This window comes from Melopsittacus undulatus, chromosome 5, assembly GCF_012275295.1.
Source record: "Melopsittacus undulatus isolate bMelUnd1 chromosome 5, bMelUnd1.mat.Z, whole genome shotgun sequence".
NCBI lineage: Eukaryota > Metazoa > Chordata > Aves > Psittaciformes > Psittaculidae > Melopsittacus > Melopsittacus undulatus.
The window spans coordinates 17,872,588-17,891,954 of NC_047531.1; positions in this window are offsets into that span (position 1 = coordinate 17,872,588).

Consider the following 19,367-nt stretch of genomic DNA (forward strand, 5'->3'; position numbering starts at 1 on the left):
GATGTATTATAAACCTCTAAAACTAAGGGCTTCATAATGTAGATCCTGACAAGATCCTTATCTAGTGTGATACAAATGACAATATAACAAGTAGCCTACCACATATTGTTATGTTAATAAAAATGCACAAGATAAAACATGGCATTTTAATATTCTAAACTCATATAATGAACATGCTATTTCGATACACATGCATTTCAACACACTTCCCTGAAAACCAGCAATGAACATATGAACCCGGGGCAATATGCTCTTAGAATGTCCCAGCTAACTAGAAATCAGTAAAATGCATATGTAGTAACAGTATAAGTTCATTTATACAGCAGCTCCCTCCTTTTTACCTTTCGACCTTGTTTTTAAAACTTTGATGAATGCCTGATTATTTTTACATGCAATACAGAAATCACCTGAATTCTAAAATAATTTACATTGTCATCAAGAATTGTTGCCTGGTATCAAATTGCATCTAACCATAAAATAAAATGCATATCGGCTTATGTGTACTGCTGGTAAACAGTCAGATACAAAATAACCATTTCAGTAGCATTTATAATTTTAGTCTAAGAAAATCAAGAAGATATTGTAGAACAGCTGAAAACTGAGATAGCAATTAATGTTTGTAATGTATAACAACTTTTCTCTATGCTGTGATATGAAGTAGAGAAATAAATTGAAGTAAAACAATATGTTTCTAAATGTTTTAATACTCTTCAGAATGAAAGCCTGAATGCTTGTTTAGGATAAGAAGAAATCCTCATGGTCATCAATAGCATTAGCAACAAAAATTCAGGACTTTCATTTCCTGTCTCAGGGGAATGGCTCTCTCCTTCAGAGTTATCACCCTAAAAAAATCTTCTTAATTAGAAAATGCTGGTACTTGATGCTTATCTCATTGGGTAGATTAAGGTTTAACAGGGATGAGGCAGATTAAGTATATTTAAAGCTTCTGAGAGCATACTATTTTAACAAAAGTAATTAAGTTCAGGCATTTGGGAGTTGTCTTTAAGAAGACTATTTGCTGTACTGACATTTTTGACTACCTGGTTTAACCTGTAAGCTTCCAGTGTATGGCATCATACACCCTATCAGTGCATGCAAAAACTTAAGTATAGTATTTTCACATTTAAATTTATTCAGTGAAAAAGTAGACTATGGAGTCTACTGATATGCTCTTCACTCCCTGGACCTCTTTTCAAATCTGCCAGTGGTCAAAAGTCTTACAGTGTAAGATATCTTTATAGCCTTTTGCAGTCCTCAGCCTTGTCATCCCCAGGAAAGAATCCAGACCCTGAATCATGGAAACTTAAAAGCCCTGTGTCCTCAGTAAATCATGAGAGGAGACAAACTGAAGACCTGGCATTGGGAAACTGGGGGTTCCACTTCTCACATATTACCATTTCTCAAGACAAGCTAAAAATCTCTATGTCCTCATTAACTAAATTGTGTGTGATTTTTAACTATGCTATTAACAAATTGCCATTCAATAGTCTCTTGCTCAACTGACAAATGTAGATAATTCAGTTACCTCCTTTACCTTCACAGTTTTAATTTTATTGGTAATGTGACCTTCCTAAAACAGAGACAGAATAAGAAGCAGTAAAGGAAATATATTAATCCCAAAGCTGGGCTGCTAGACTTCTGCCTGGGAAATCCTGTACAGAAATATTAGTATATGGTCTTTCAAACCAGGGAACCCAAAGTAGCCCTAAAAACAAAGCTAATGGATACATCTATCCCAAAGTGATCTTTTTAAAATTATATATGCACAATATTTAGATGATCTGTTAACAAAAGAGGATTAATATTTACACTGAGATACTGTTTTGCTGTATACAGTTGTGTTTTCTACCCATATTCTCCTATTCTGTGTATTGTCTGAATATGGTACCAGATTTTCCGCAGATACCTCCAGAGAGACCTGTGACATTAGAGTCTTCTCCATCCAAATAACCTTTCTGCAACTTTAGCAATACCTCAGTTCAGCCAAATATGAGTGTGGCAATTAGCATAATTTAGAGTTAGTGGACAATAGTGTTAGCATATGAACTTTCACTGCCATATAGGAAAAGAGGTGCTAAATTAGAGGAATAGAGGACCATAAATATAAACAACATGGGAAAGTCATGAAGGTGTCAAGAACCACACAGTGCTGGTGGCACTCAGTTGACAGTCACATAGAGACTGCGTCATCTTTCATGTGGGGCAGGAAAGTTGTGGCATATATGTGTGATTAAAGTGTTTTGTTATCCAAGCCCATTTTATTCTCTTCCCTGTCATTTAGTCAGACATGGCAAAAGAGAGTCAGTGTAGCTTAGCTAGCTCTTACTTGCTCAGTTTACATCACTGGTACTTTTGCCTTTTTTTTTCTCAAGATGTTTCTATGTAGTTGATTTCTTCTTCATGCTGAATTTTCTTTTAGTCACATAAATACTTCACTGCTATCTTTGACAAGCAAACAGATGTTTTTATTGTCATGAAGGAATGTGTCTGGATGAAAGGAGGGGAAGATCTTCTTTGCTTCTCCTCAGGCCTTTAAGGGCTAGACAGCCAAAGTAGTCTTATCTATTTAGTGAAGAGGTATGTAATTTCAACGTTTCTGGAAAGCATGAATAATAATACTTGAAGGCATGTTTTACTGCTCCCACCTGCAATGCTGGAAATAGGGGGAAATAGTATAAATGTATCAGGTGTCAAAGAACTGAAATTCGCAGAATTAAAAGCTGTGTCTTCAGCTGAGTAATGAAACTTTTTGTGGCTTTTGGGGGATTTGAAGAAGTTAGACTGATATTTTAGTGTGGGTAGTGAAGGTGATAAAATTTGTGTGAAAAACATTTTGGGAATGAGCTCTGAGGTCTTGATGCTTAACAAGCCCTGGGGCGATTAAGATGGAACATTGAAGGACAGGATAAGTCAAAAAACAAGCCTTGGGAGGATGGGCCAGAACGTAGTTGTGCCAAGAGTCTCAGTTAATGATGTGGGGGTTATAAGAGGGTCTGCAGCATTGTGATTGGACTATTTACCTGGAGGTATTTACAGGGGACAATGAGATTGAACGTGGCATGTTTGTGCAGGTTGGGAATGTACTGAACAGAGGAATAAAAAGGGCTTGGTTGTAATAAAGTCGGATTTGAGTCTGCTCATCAACTTGAGTCTATGTTGTGATACACCACATTTTAGCATGTTTTCCTAGATGAACATGTGGGGTTTTTGTCCTTGTGTGGCATGTCGGTATTATCTGGGCAACAGAGAAATGATCACAGAGCTTTCCTCCTTCAGGCATTGCAGAGTGGTCAAAAGAGAAAGGTCAAAAATTGATAAAGTTTTGCTTGACAGCATGTACAAACCCACCACCTTGATTTCCTGGCAGAGTTCTCATTTGAATTTCTGATAGCCATGTGACCATATTAACTACCTGTCTGCACAAGCAACAGACTCATTGGCTGATTTGGGTAGAGATAAAGATTAAATGTTTGGAAATCTTTCTCCATACTGCACATAAGACACGCTGTTCCTGCGGGGGGACACCTATTCTGCCTCTGCCTTTCTGTAGTCAGTGAAAATAAATAAGAGTTTCACTTCTGTACCAGTCAATTTTATACTCTCCATAAGCATTAAATTCATTTGAAAGTGTGCTATTGTTTTACAGAACCACAAAGGATGATCTTTATTACAGTATTTTAAAACTTCATTCAAACATGCTAATTAGCCTTTCATGAACACTCTATTTTGTATTAAAAATTGTTCAAAAATAATGTGCTGTAGCTCTCCTGCTTCTGATACGCATAAAATGCACTTAAAAAAAGCAATTCCTAAGAATTTAAGCCCATAAAAAATAACTGATTTGAGCATGATCTGAAGAAAATTGTATGGTTGTTATATTCAATTTTCATGCATGTACAATTCCTTGTTCCATAAATCGTGCTGAATTTTCTGGTTTAGTTGTGAAAATACTGTATACGTGGATGTTACATTTTTAAGTGTAGTTCCTACTTAGTAATGTAGCTGCTATCCCACAGCACCAACATTTTTCGAAAAACTAATATTTTAAAATAAAATTGTTACAGAGAAGCCTGTAATCAGCCAGTCAATAAATATGCATCTTACATTTCCTTGCTATTGCAGTAAGAGAAAGAAATAAAGGACAAAGTCAACCACAATCAATATCTAATTTCACTAAGGAGAATAGATAGTAGTCTGGTATCTGTATGTCTATGTGGTGTGGATGAATAATCACATTGGGAGTTATCATATTAACAATTGGCTGAAAAGAATAAGATAGTGAAAAGAGCAGATGGGAGAACTTAACTCATTTTAGAAGTCAGAGTACAAAATGAAAAGTGTAACAGAACTTACTGAGAGAAGCTTAAAAGTACAGCAAAATAATATAAGGTCTCAAGAAAAAGTTGCAAAAATGTCTGTGGTACAATGGCAGCTGCAAGACACAAAGAAAAGAAGAAGCTAAATTAGATGTGTTGCAGGGCATCATTCCATCCCAACACACCCAGTCAGTTGCCAACACCTGTAAGAAATGCTTGGAGCAATATAGAGATATTCCAGCAGCTCCAGCCAATGAGTTGGCTTCATTTAGAGCTCGGATCAGATGCCTCTATACAAATGCTTTAAACTAGTTGTGTTGGGGGAGGGGAGCATCATTCCATCCCAACACACCCAGTCAGTTGACAGCACCTATAATAAATACTCTGAGCAATGTAGTAATATTCTAGCCGCTCCAGCCACTGAGCTGGCTTCATTTGGAGCTCGGATCAGATGCCTCTATACAAATGCCCGTAGCATGGGGAATAAACAAGAGGAATTAGAGATGTGGGCACATCTACGGGGCTATGATATAATAGGCATCACCGAAACATGGTGGAATGGCTCCTTTGACTGGAGTGTTGGAATGGAAGGCTCTTCAGAAAAGACAGGCTTGACAGGTGGGGAGGGGGAGCTGCTATTTATGTTAGAGATAGGCTGGAGAGTATGGAACTCTGTCTGGGGACAAGTGATCAGTTAACAGAGAGTTTGTGGGTCAGGGTTAAAGGGAGCACAGTGATGGGAGACATTACTGTGGGGATATGTTACAGACTGCCTAATCAAGAGGAACCTGTGGATGAAGCAATCTAGAGACAGATAGGAGCAGCCTCATGCTCGCAGGCCCTTGTTCTCATGGGGGACTTCAACCATCCTGACATCTGTTGGGGAGACGGTACGGCCCGGCACAAGCAATCCAGGAGGTTCCTCTATTGTGTGGAGGACAACTTCCTTCTGCAAGCAATAGAGGAGCCGACAAGGAGAGGTGCAAGGCTTGACCTCATGCTCACCAACAGGGAAGGGCTTTTTGGAAATGCGGCTCTCCAGGGCAGCCTTGGTTGCACTGATCATGAGCTGGTTGAATTCAAGATCCTCAGGACAGTGAGAAGAGCGTGCAGCAAGCGCACTTCCCTGGACCTGAGTAAAGCAGACTTTGGGCTCTTCAGGAACCTGCTTAGTAATGTTCCATGGGATATAGCCCTAGAGGGCAGGGGGGGCAAAGACTCTTGGTTGATATTCAAGAATCACCTACTGCAAGCTCAGGAGTGTTGTGTCCCAACTAGAAGGAAGTGCAGCAGAAGAGCCAGGAGACCTCCTTGGATGGATAAGGAGCTGCTAAGGACACTTCAAAGGAAAAAGAGGCTTATAAAAGGTGGAAGCAAGGACGGGTGGCCTGGGATGAATACAGGGATGTTGTCTGGGTAGTTAGGGACCAAGTTAGGAAAGCTAAGGCCCAGTTAGAATTAAACTTGGCTAGGGATGTGAAAGATAGCAGCAAGGGATTTTACAGGCATGTAGGGAATAAAAGACAGACCAGGGACAGAGTAGGCTCCCTCCAGAAGCTATCAGAAGAACTGGCTACACAGGATTTGGAGAAGGCTGAGGTTCTGAATTACTTCTTTGACTCAGTCTTCACTGGCAAAGGCTCTGACCACATCACCCAAGTCTTGGAAGGCAGATGCAGGGAATGTGAGAATGATGATCCTAGGTCCACTGTAGGAGAGGATCTGGTTCGAGACCATCTTAAAAACCTGAACGTACACAAGTCCATGGGACCTGATGAAATCCATCCGCGGGTCCTGAAGGAGCTGGCAAATGAAGTTGTTAAGACACTGCCCATCATATTTGAAAAATCCTGGCAGTCAGATGAAGTTCCTGATGACTGGAAAAAGGGAAATATAACCCCCATTTTCAAGAAGAGGAAAATGGATAACCCAGGGAATTACGGACCAGTCAGTCTCACCTCTGTGCCTGGCAAAATCTGGGAGCAGATTCTCCTGGAAGGCATACTAAGGCACATGAAAAACAAGGAGGTTCTTGGTGACAGCCAGCATGGCTTCACTAAGGGAAAATCCTGCCTGACCAATTTGGTGGCCTTCTATGATGGGGCTATGGAACCGATGGACAGGGGTAGAGTAGCTGACATCATCTACCTGGACTTGTGCAAAGCATTCAACACTGTCCCTCCCACATGACATCCTTGTTTCTACACTGGAGACATCAATATGATAGATGGACCACTTGGTGGATAAAGAACTGGCTGGATGGCCACACACAAAGAGCTGTGGTCAGTGGCTCAATGTCCAGCTGGAGACTAGTAATGAGTGGTGTCCTTCAGGGATCAGTGTTGGGACTGGTCTTGTTCAACATCTTTGTGAGTGACATGGACAGTGGGATTGAGTGTGCACTCAGCAAGTTTGCCAATGACACCAAGTTGTGTAGTTTGATTGATACACTGGAGGGAAGGAATGCCATCCAGAGGCACCTTGACATGCTTGAAAGGTGGGCCGATGCCAACCTCATGAAGCTGAACCATGCCAAGTGCAAGATCCTACATCTGGGTCAAAGCAATTCCAGGCACAGCTACAGGTTCGGCAGAGAAGAGACTGAGAGCGGCTCTGTGAAGAAGGACTTGGGGGTGCTGGTTGATGAGAAAATGAACATGAGCTGGCTTCAGTGTGCACTCGCAGCCCAGAAAGCCAACCGTATCCTGGGCTGCATCAAAAGGAGAGTGACCAGCAGGTTGAAGGAGGTGATCCTGCCCCTCTACTCTGCTCTCCTGAGACCCCACTTGGAGTATTGTGTGCAGTTCTGGTGTCCTCAACATAAAAAGGACATGGAACTGTTAGAACAAGTCCAGAGGAGGCCACGAGGATGATCAGGGAACTGCAGCACCTCCCATATGAAGACAGGCTGAGAAGGTTGGGGCTGTTCAGCCTGGAGAAGAGAAGGCTGAATGGAGACCTTATAGTGGCCTTCCAGTATCTGAAGGGGGCCTATAAGGATGCCAGGGAGGGACTCTTCTTTAGGCACTGCTGTGATAGGACAAGGGGTAACGGGTTAAAACTTAAACAGGGGAAGTTTAGATTGGATATAAGGAGGAAGTTCTTTACTGTTAGGGTGTTGAGGTACTGGAATGGGATGCCCAGGGAGGTTGTGAATGCTCCATCCCTGGCAGTGTTCAAGGCCAGGTTGGACAGAGCCTTGTGTGACATGGTTTAGTGTGAGGTGTCCCTCCCCATGACAGGGGAGTTGGAATCAAGGTACTTCAGGTCCTTTCCAACCGTAACTATTCTATGATTCCATGATTCTATGATACTATGTTATGGTACTATAACTTCAGACTCCTTATAGTGTCTTGCAGATCTTATGAGAGTAATAAATGCATATTGAAAGAATAATATGTAATTTTGCTAATGTACATTCTTGAGTTATATATATTTATAGCATAAAGATAACCTTGCTACAGAGGCACACAGCTAAATACCAGAAATAAGCATTCCGAACTAGTGATTGATTCTCTCCTGCAATCAGTTTTACATTGAATACAAATTGAGAAAAGCACAGCTAGGCCAGCAGAAGGTCTGAAATGCAGGTGAAATTAAAAATAAATACTGAGTTTTAAAAATCTCATTCGTATTGAAATAGATTTGTTGGAAATACAGAGACTAATTGCAGTTTTCAATCAAAAACAGGTCAGAGCTCTTCTTGATCCTAAATTTTAGAATATTCTTTGAAGGCTAAAAAAATCATTGAAAAGTTGTACTTCAGCTAAAATTAAGCAAGGTGATTTGTTTATGTATCATGTGCCTGAGTTACATTATCTGCTCTAAGTAATTAAAAAAAAATTACATTGATATTCATGCTCAGAGGGGTAAAATTCAGAAAGGCAAATCCACAAACACAGCCCAAGGTCTGGACAAGTTCTAGAAGGAAATAGTCAAAGAAAATATTCTCAGGAAAACAAGACAAGAAGCAAAGAGTCGGTTTTGTTATTCTTGCCTACCCCATGTCCCTAACACATGTTATACATGAAGCCTTCAGTCAAGGGCATGTACAGCAGCTTGATGCACTAAAGCTCACATCACAATGCTGAGCACAGATTCAGATATCCTGCAGTCACAGGCCACTTATATACTAGCAAATTAAACAGGTCTGCCATCACTCACAGAGTAGAAAGCACTGACATAATTCACTGCATAGCTGGCATCTGCACTTGAATTGTTGGGAATGGGTAACTGAAAGCAAACTGCCCATTGGACATTTTCCTGAGCTGATCTGAATGATCACAATGCCAAGGAGTTGCTGAGGTACATCAACAGTTGAAACAGGCCAAGATTTTCTTAGGAAGTGTGCTGAGACTGGCCTAGCAAGTGTAGGAGTGGTGTAGTGTGGGATTAGCCTAGCAAGGACAGACATTCCCATGCATTCGGAAGCATGCTAGAACTGATTAGTACAGATGCATTCAGGCAGACTGACACAGGCAGTGCTAGACACAAGAGTTAAGACTCCTGACTGTAAGACCTGAGCTGGGAGGTAGTCATGAAGTTCTTCAAGTGCTTCTTAGTTCTAATTTAAAGCAGGAAGTCAGCACACAAAATATTTAATGACAGTGAGGCTTGAAATTTTTTACTGTGAGGGTGACCAAGCACTGGAACTGGTTGGCCAGAGATTGTAAAATCTCCATCATTGGAGACGTTCAAAATCCATCTGGACACAAACCTGGAAAAGTGCAGGGGGGTGGACCAGATGACCTCCAGATGCCTCTCCCAGCCTTAGACATTCTGTGATTCCATAACATCCATGTCATAGCAGTGTGCCATTACTGTTGTGTCAGCTCAACTGCTTGTGGGGTTTTGTTCTGAACTCATTATAAGACAAACGCAGATTACAAACAAAAGAACAGTTTTTACTTAACTTGTATTGCAGGTGTTGCAGTTAAACAGCTGGCAACCAAATACCACACAGCATCCTGCTCACTCTCCCTGCCTCCAGGTGGGATGGGGAGGAGGATCAGAAAAAGGTAAAACCTGTGGATTGAGAAGATAACAATTTAATAATTGAAAGAAAATATAATAATAATAATAATAATCATCATCATCATCATCAATAATAGGGGAAAAAAGAGATAAGGAGTATAAAATTCAGAAAACACAACTGATGCACAATAAAACTGCTCACTATCTGCTGACTGATGGCCAGCCCAGTCTAAGCAGCGATTGGTCCTTCCTGGCCAGCTTCCCCCCAGTTTATATACTGGGCACGATGTGCTGTGGTATGGCATACCCCTTTGGCTAGTTTGTGTCAGGTGTCCTGTCTCTGCTCCCTCCTGGTTTCCTATGCCTCTCCACACTGGGAGAGAGTGGGAAATTGAAAAATCCTTGGTCAGGGTAAGCTCTGCTCAGCAACAATTAAAACATTGGTGTGTTGTCAGCGTTATTTTCATACTAATGCAAAACACAGCTGAAACCAGGACAGCAGGGTTGCTTGTAATCCAGATCAATACAGTAGTGTGAACTAGATCATGGAAAATATTTGGATTACAAGCAATCTTGCAATACAAATGAGCAACAAGCCATTGGGCAGGACTGGGATTGAACAGGAAGAAGTGGAGAGGCAGAAATGCTGTAAACTTCAGTTGTTGCCAAAGCTTCTGCATCATGAAACTGTGGCCTGACTGAGCTTTTGAGTCCATCTCATGCAAAAGGAAGATATTACTGTAAAATACATTTTTCTTTGTATCCTCACCTAGTCAAGTTTCTTTGAAACAGATGAGGATCACTCATATAACCATGCACAGCTCCTGAAAGGCACTTCAGGAAGCTGCGTTTGAGCTAATTTTTTACTGCCTCATGTGAAGCACAGTACCTCACTGTAACAGTGTGGATATCTGGAACATACGTTGGCACATTAAAAGTGAATGTAAAGTAATTTCATGAAACTTCTCTCGAAGAAGAGAATCACACTGCTGGCCAGCAGGAAATGCTGAACAATACTTGTCTTTCAAGTTTGGAATCTTTCAAGCTTGGAATCAGAGGCCAGAATTTGGCCTCCACTATGTACACTGAGCAGGATTCGGTATTTTAAAAAGCCAGCAAAAGTGCATATTTTTGGGTAGATGTTCAAAACACTCAGGAAAAGAGGACAATGTTCTAGGTCTTGCATAAATGAAAGAAATTTAATCTGTTAATTTTCATTTTCCAGGAGTGTCTGATTATACCCTTAGAAAGGATAACCTGTACAACCTGTACAGTGTGATCTCTGATCACTAGAGTCATGGGGTCCTATGCCAAGGAGCAGAGTGAGATGCAGACTAATGGAGCATTTAGGTGAAAGGGGAAGACAGAGTTATCATTCCTTTCAGGACAGACTTTAGTTTTTTGCTTTGTTATTATAGTTTGCTGCTTGTTTATACAAAAATTAGCTTTTTTTCCCTGTAGCAGAAAGTTTGGTGGTTTGGTTTATTATGCATATAGTCCCATGCATTTTATGCTGTTACATTTGGAAACATTTTTATTATATCCATCCTTTTTTTTTTTTTTCTGGATATGGCATTCAACCTATTGACATCTTCTCAATAGCATTTTATCATTGAGTTTTGTACTTATTTTTCAGAGTCACAAATGAAATATTAACTGACATTGTTCCCATGACTAATGGCAGAAAATTCCACTGGCAGCCTCCCTCTAGCTTGCTCTCTTTGTGTCTACTCTTTAGGCAGTACAGAATCATTTTGCCATTCTTCCATCACTATTTACATTCTGCAGCTAAGCTAGTAGTTTTCCAGGTGATATCATTTCAGTTGACTTAGTGAAGTGTGAGTATATAAATTTCAATAGAATTGCTATGTAAGAGACTTGTTATACAGTAACTATAGGATGTAAACTTACAATAAACTTTGTTTTCTTTATCTTGAAAGTTATCTAGTTAACATTAAAAGATGTAAGTCTAAGTCAGTAATAATTTCTTTTTGCAAACCCAGTTTGCATTTATATTTTGGACTTTTGTGTATAGGCCAAAACAGTAGTATCTCTGCAAAGGAAAAATGGCATTAGAGCTGTCTAGACAGCAACTCAGTTCTAGCTAGAGAATTGGAACAGAAAAATCAGGCATAGAAAACAAAGAGGAAAAAGACTAATGCCTTTAGGTTTTCAGCAATTGTATACTAGATAAATAATCTTTTTTACTGAGGAGATAATTGTAATCTTATAATCATTTTATTCTTCACATGCCAATTGAAGGCAGAAACGAAGAAAAATTAACAAGATGAATGTTTCTTTCATAAGAATATATGTAAAGGAAAACATAACCACATAAGCTTATGAATCACTAAATATTCATATTTTAATGCTAGCTCAAAACGATACTTTAAAATGGAATTTGGATGAAAAATGCATGGAGGTAGGAATAGTCTTGCAATTCCATTCGTGTAAGAAAACACTTGTGAATGATATTTATGATTTTTTCAAGTAGAAATGGTTGCCGGCATGAATTGCAATAATGCCATTGAAGTCAGTAGATTTTTTTCTACAGAGTGAAGAGATAGAGAGGCAAATGATGGTCAAAGAAATACCATAAAAAATATCTTTTATTAGCTCAAATCTCTGTTAACACTTTTTCATTGTCCTAATTTCTAATTTATTAATACTCATTTGCTTGTTTGTCTCATTTCTTTGCCTTTTTCATCTTCAGCAAGTAATGTAAGATTGTGATTCAGTTTTACAAAGTAACCTTGAACTGACAGTCATTTTCAATGGACTGAAAATATACTTGCAGATTCATTGATTTCCATTAGATTTACTCAACAGTTCAAGTGTTTTTGACAAACTAAATAAGGTATTTTAAATTAGTGGAATTTTATCCTTTTTGCTGCAACTGCTTTTCCTGGTCATTCCACAAAATATCACTATAGTTACGTGCATATTTGCTAATTTAAAAATTTATTAAATGATGAATAAAATTCTTATGTGTATGAAGACAGCTTCGGACATGTGCCAGTGAGCAACTTCTCAGAGCCTCAAACTAAGTCCTCAATCACATGCGTATCTGCTGACAAATCAAGTGGTATTAGAGGCTTTTAGAATCAAGGAACTGCAACATGAATACGGCATGCTCTGGGACCTGCTTTGCATACTTAGTTGAGATTCAAAAAAGAAAAATTAAGTAAGACACAGGCTATAACACCTTTAAATTATTTTCTGTCTTTTTGTAAGCTACATTAAGAGAATATTTGTTTATTTATATGTATATATACATTTTCAGTGAATATCTTCAGAGGCTTAAGTCATGAGTGTATGCAAAAGTTGATTGCCGTGGGAAAGTGGTGCACCCACAGAAGTAACTCAGAGTAAGACTGCATAGTACCAATCTCATTGTAGAGGTCTGAACTAGATTGCACACCCTCCACACTTTTGTACCATTACTCCTGACAGTCACACAAACTTGAGTCTATGCTTCTACTTCTTATTCAGCCCTCTTGGATAGCAAAGAAGTTAGTCAACAGTTGTTTCATCTTCCCGTCTCTGTTTTTCACCATGCTCACGTAGAGTCTGACAAAATGAAGTATTTGCACAGAATGTAAAGGACATTCTTCTATTTATAGTTTTCATCCATACATGTGCAGCAGCCTTCATAGCTGAACACAAAAAACAAAACAAAACAAAATTTAAAAAAATCAGCCTTGTTTTAGGAACATGAACAGCGTTTAAATGGGGGTTTATTTGGATACTGAGCAACAACACTTCCTTTTCTCAGATATTCAAGATGAAAGCTCTTTAACAACTGGAGAAGATGCAGGAAACCATCCCAAACACTGAGATCTAACTTTACATTCCTTCCCTGTTGCAAGTCATACTTCAAGCTCCAAGATATATGTAAAAATCACATTTAGACATACAGACTATCAATCACAGATGTTTAGATCCTATATAAAGTCTTCCTGGAAAAACTGTATCCTGTAACAACTAACCTAATTGAAATTTGAGGAGGATCTTTACTAGATGACCTTCAGAGAGCCCTTCCAGCTTAAATTATTTTAATTATATTAAATTATATTAAAAATAAGTACAATAAATTATTATATGAGTCCTATACTGCTCTTCAGTTCAGTAAGTACTGGTTTAGACTGGCATTTCTTGCAAATGATATTTACTTCAGATTAAGTGTTAGGTCCATTCAAAAATATAATTTTGGAAAAAAATAATGTCTGAAAAAGTTCATTATGTGTTTGGTACTATCTTTTAATTTGGATGCAGGAAAGAAACGTAGAAGAATAAAAGTTTGTCAAAAGTGAATTTGTTAAAAACTGTTTTTTTTTAAAGGCTTTGATATGTACCATTAGGAAAGTCTTACAAAAATACAGACATTTTAATTTTTGGGTTTCCATTTTTCATTTAAAAAAAGAGTAATATTAACAATTTTCTTCTTAAAAATAAATTTTAGATTAAAAGTAATTTTACCTCATTTTTCAATTACATAATTACTCTTCAATATGTATCACTACCTTTTTTTGGTCCAGGTAAAATAACTAAATTGGTAGTGTTGCTGTTTTCAGAAGCTACAGTATTGGATATTAATCAGTTTTTTCATTTCACAGGAGAGCAATCGTCCTCCTGATACAACATTCTATACCAGCATAAGATGGTTATATTCTTAAACTGATAAAAATGCACAGAATGTTAATGATCCAGATTTAAATAAGATAATATGATTTCATACCATCAGGGCTATAGCATGCTGTTCTCATGTGTTCTGGTGTCAGAATAAGTTAGCTTCCCTCCTGGATTTTAGTATATTTCATTCAGAGAAAAGAGTTTTATACAATAAATATCACAATTCCCTGTCTTAATTTATATTACATTATACTGGTTTATGTTATTAAACTAATTACTAAAAGCTAATAAGACAAACTTTCTAGGGGACAGATTGTCATTACTGGGTATGGGAAACTAATTCAAGTAGAACAACAGGCAGTGGCAAGCTGACGACTGAGGCTTCTAATTTAACTAAGAACCAAACTGTTATTACACTATTTTTTCTTTCTTTTAAGGTGCAACTATTGGCTCCTTCCTAGCTATTGTGCCTAAGTTTAGAGTGACAGGAAAGCATGTCTCAAAAGCTGGAGTAGTCTATTATTCCTTGTGGCTTCCCTCAAGAAACAGTTTTAGACAGGATCACTTGTTATAATAAAATGATAGGACTAAAGGTATAGGATGAAGCTTTCATGACAGCACTTGATAGGTTTGCTGAATGGTGCAGATATTTGGACTTCAAAGGAGAGCTAAGAGAAATAATAATTGCACCTATAAAAGGAGCCTGCAACTGGAAAGAGGCACTGTCACTCAGATTAAAGCACAGGCAATGTTATTTACCATTCCCAAAACAGAAGTGCTGTATCAGGTGGCCTCAAAACATGGAAGATGAGTCAAACAGGATTGAAATAGCAACAGGACCATTCTCATAATACAAAAATAGTGCACAAGTAGAGACAGGAAAAACAATATCTCTTCACAAGTGAGAAGAGTATAGCTGTAGAGAAAGGAGCACAATAATAAGCAACAGCTGGAAACTATGAACAGCAGAGAGGACTGGTGGAAGTACTACAAAACAGGTAATTTCATAACTATAGAGAGGCTGCCCAGAGAATCTGGTAATAACATTGCTGTCATCAATGTACATCACATAATGATTTCATATTCCAAGGGACAAAATATGCAGGAAAAAGCATACAGTAGCATGAACAGACTATATCTTCCACTGAAAACTGACATGGGGGAACTGCTGTAGAATTGCCATAAAGGCAAGGCAAGGTGAGGCGAGGTGAGGTAAGGAGAGGCAAGGCAAGGTGAAAAAGAAAGAGAAGAGGAAAGGAGGGGAGGGGAGGAGAGGAGAGGAGAGGAAAGGAGAAGAGGAGGAGAGGGAGAGAAAAGTAATGCCAAATCAGTCAAGTCAATAGTTCTTCAAAGCAAGAGAGCAGTGAAAATCAGGTAAAATACCATATGAGTATTAAAATTAAAATACCTGCTCCACTTGTGGGATAAAAGATGGCTGCAGAGGCTGTTTTAACAATTCACAAGAGGTGGAGAGCTGCTTCGGTTAAATACAAAAAGGCCTAAATTGGCAGCTCCAGGTGCACTCTTATATCTGCATCCGGCAAATTAAAAAAAAAAAAAAAAGAAGAGGCTGATAATATAGATTTAGATATCACTGAGTGGGAGCATATTTAGCATGAGTGCTAAGAAAGAAACACTCTTCACCTTCTGCTGAAGTCACATCTCAGGGGACGAGGTCTGACTCATTCAACTGCACAGCAGCTGCTTCCACCTGTAAGCTTCCTTGTGCCATCAAAACACAAAAATGCTTTATGGCAATGGAAAAATGCCTCATATTTTGTATTTAAATAAAAATACTTATGTATGTGGAAAGACATAGACTTTCTATAGCTAATTTAACAGTAATTCTGGTATAACACATCAAAGTATTGTCACGACAAGAAGTCTCAGTAGGCCCTGGAAAACTCTATCTTGTAACAGTCCTAACAAAGTTTGAAGGATACTGCTCCAATGAAGAAATATTGTTAAAAGTTAAGTAGGTCTTATCATTACATTATTAACATTTTCTTCTAATCCAGTGTGAGGTGCACAGATTGTAATGGATTATTAGATACAACTTCCTGATTTTTCCAAAAGGCTACACTTACCATATGAATAGGCAAGGAGCAGGTAACATGGGGAGTATGTATCTAATCAAGTATTTAGCAAGAGCCAAGCAAAAGTAAAAGAAGGTTAAAATGAAAGTCTTATTTTAGTGCTAATACATTTGTGATATCCAAAATTCCATTAATATAGCCACTTCTTTGGGAAGTACAACTTATATGCCTACAAATTAAAACCTGAAGTAATCTCCCAATGTCTGTAACATAAGGATGTTGAGTAACTCACAAGAAATTAAATGGGAGAAGTGGTATCCCTGCCTATTTTGACAGTGTTAAATGTAGACTCCATCTACATTAACAACAGACATATCTCTTAATGTTTTCAGAGCAATGCTTACACACAGCAGCTATCACTAAGGTAAGAAGAATCTCTCATTCACAGTTCATTATACTTCTATTGCATTAACAAGGACTGAAGAGAGCAGTCACTCGGGATTCACATCCTCGCAATGACAAAATGCTAAAACCACATCTAAGCCAGTCATTTCTCAGGGGTCCTCTGTGGCACTGATTCTCCTCCCTTCATCTAATAACTGAGTAATCCAATAGCTCCTTTTCACCTGCTATGCATTCAAATCCAGTGTTGGTCAGATAAATCTCAGCTGATATCTATACCCACCCAAAAGAAAATAGTATGTATTTATGCCTTCCTTGCCCTGTGGAAAATGTTTTCTCCTTGAATGACTTTTTCAGACATAGTCAGACAAGAGATTGAATCTGGGGTTTAGAGCTTAGACAGGTGACAAAAGTATTCCTGTCCCAGACAAAAGGTTTGTTGTACAAGTGAAATAGATTAAAGAAATCTGAGAAGCAGACCCAAAGAGACTCTCATGGTTAAATCACTCTCTTGGAAAAGATGTATTCAAATGTTTTCAAGGTGAGGAGAAGGGTGAAAAATAACTGGACTTATATCATCTGCATCCATAGTGAGTGCTCTAATCACCTTTTCTTGCTATTGTGTAAGCAGAATATACTCTGCTCAGCATGCAGTAAATAATTGCTGGGTCATACCGTGCAGAAAAGCTAAAAGACGACCACAGATTATGATTTCTGGTGAGTACCAGGAGAGCAGAAACAGTGATCTACTTTCCACTATGAAGAATTGTTTGGTTTGGGGAACTTTACTGCAGAAATACTTTCAGCACCTGGGCAAACATTATGACAGCATTAACTTATAGGGTGTTTATGAGCTCAGGATCTAAATTTGAGACTAATGTGGCAGAGAAGTTAGAAAAGCCCAGATTATCAGTGTTGGGACAGGTCTTGTTCAACATCTTTGTTGGTGATATGGACAGTGGGATTGAGTGTGCCCTCAGCAAGTTTGCCAATGACACCAAGTATGTGGTTTGATTGATACGCTAGAGGGAAGGAATGCCATCCAGAGGCACCTTGACATGCTTGAAAGGTGGGCTGATGCCAACCTCATGAAGTTTAACCATGCCAAGTGCAAGATCCTACATCTGGGTCAAAGCAATCCCAGGCACAGCTACAGGTTGGGCAGAGAAGAGATTTAGAGCAGCCCTGTGGAGAAGGACCTGGGGGTGTTGGTCAATGAGAAACTTAACATAAGCCAGCTTCAGTGTGCACTTGCAGCCCAGAAAGCCAACCATATCCTGGGCTGCATCAAAAGGAGAGTGACCAGCAGGTTGAAGGAAGTAATCCTGCCCCTCTACTCTGCTCTCCTGAGACCCCACTTGGAGTATTGTGTGCAGTTCTGGTGTCCTCAACATAAAAAGGACATGGAACTGTTGGAACAAGTCCAGAGGAGGGCCACGAGGATGATCAGGGGACTGGAGCACCTCCCGTATGAAGACAGGCTGAGAAAGTTGGGGCTGTTCAGCCTGGAGAAGAGAAGGCTGCGTGGAGACCTCATAGCAGCCTTCCAGTATCTGAAGGGGGCCTATAAGGATGCTAGGGAGGGACTCTTCATTTGGGACTGTTGTGAGAGGACAAGGGGTAACGGGTTAAAACTTAAACAGGGGAAGTTTAGATTGGATATAAGGAGGAAGTTCTTTCCTGTTAGGGTGGTGAGGCACTGGAATGGGTTGCCCCGGGAAGTTGTGAATGCTCCATCCCTGGCAGTGTTCAAGGCCAGGTTGGACAGAACCTTGGGTGACATGGCTTAGTGTGAGGAGTGTCTGCCCATGGCAGGGTGATTAGAACTAGATGATCTTAAAGTCCTTTCCAATCCTAACTATTCTATGATCTATTCTATGATACTATAATTCTAAATTATTTGTAGCTGTAGGTCTTGGCATAGTAAATTGAATTTTAATACATGAATGAATAAATAAATAAATAGATAAATAACTATAAGCCCTTGGGTATCCACATTTCAGCAACAAAAAAATGGGTGACTTTCTGCTACAGATGTATATGGCTCAAATGGAACAACTGCAATTTTCACTTTATGGAGAGCTTCAGGGAAAGAACTGTTGATGGAAGTTGAAAGAACAGAGGAGTCAGTCTTCATATGACTTAACAAAAGCAACTATTTTGTTATTAGCCAGCTAATAATGAAACTCAGCAACTGAGATGTATTCAGCTAAAGCAAAACACCACAACCAACTACAACATGAAAAAATACAAACCCAAGAATACACTCATATTTGTAAAATTTTGCATCAATGGAAGTAAATTTCTGACAGACCTGCTGCTGCATCGGTTGGATTGCAGTCACATATGCACAACTGACTGATTACCTGTGGAAGACAGCACCATGTCCTGAAAGCAATTATTTCAGAAAAATAGAATGTAGCAACTTGTTTAGTAGTATGCCTTGGGCAGGCAAATTCAGGCTCTCTACAGAACTGTGAAATATCTATCATGAAGAAAACTACCAAACATCATAACCTGAAAATGTTTGTTTCTTTGCTTTCGGGATTGAAATATATACATTTGTTGTGGCTCATCATTTAGCCTGATACATAATTCACAGTGCTTACAGAAACTGCAAATATTCAGTCCATATAGAAATGGAAACTGATGTTTGAAAACATACTTTTTTTCCTAATTTGGTCTCTTACACTTCTTGTCCTGGGTTCAGCAGTAGCAGTCAATTTTTCTCCTTCTTAGTAGCTGGTGCAGTGCTGTGTTTTTGACTTTCAGCCTGGGAACAGCACTGATAACACCAATGTTTTTAGTTACTGCTCAAATATTTAGTCTGACCAAGGACTTTCTGAGTCTCATGCTCTGCCAGGGAGGAGGAGAAGCCTGGAAGAAGCAGAGACAGGACATCTGACCCGAACTAACCAAAGAGGTATTCCATACCACAGCATGTCATGCCCAGGGTGTAAACTGGGAGTTACCCGGAAGGGCTAGTTCAGTGCTCAGTCAGGCTGGG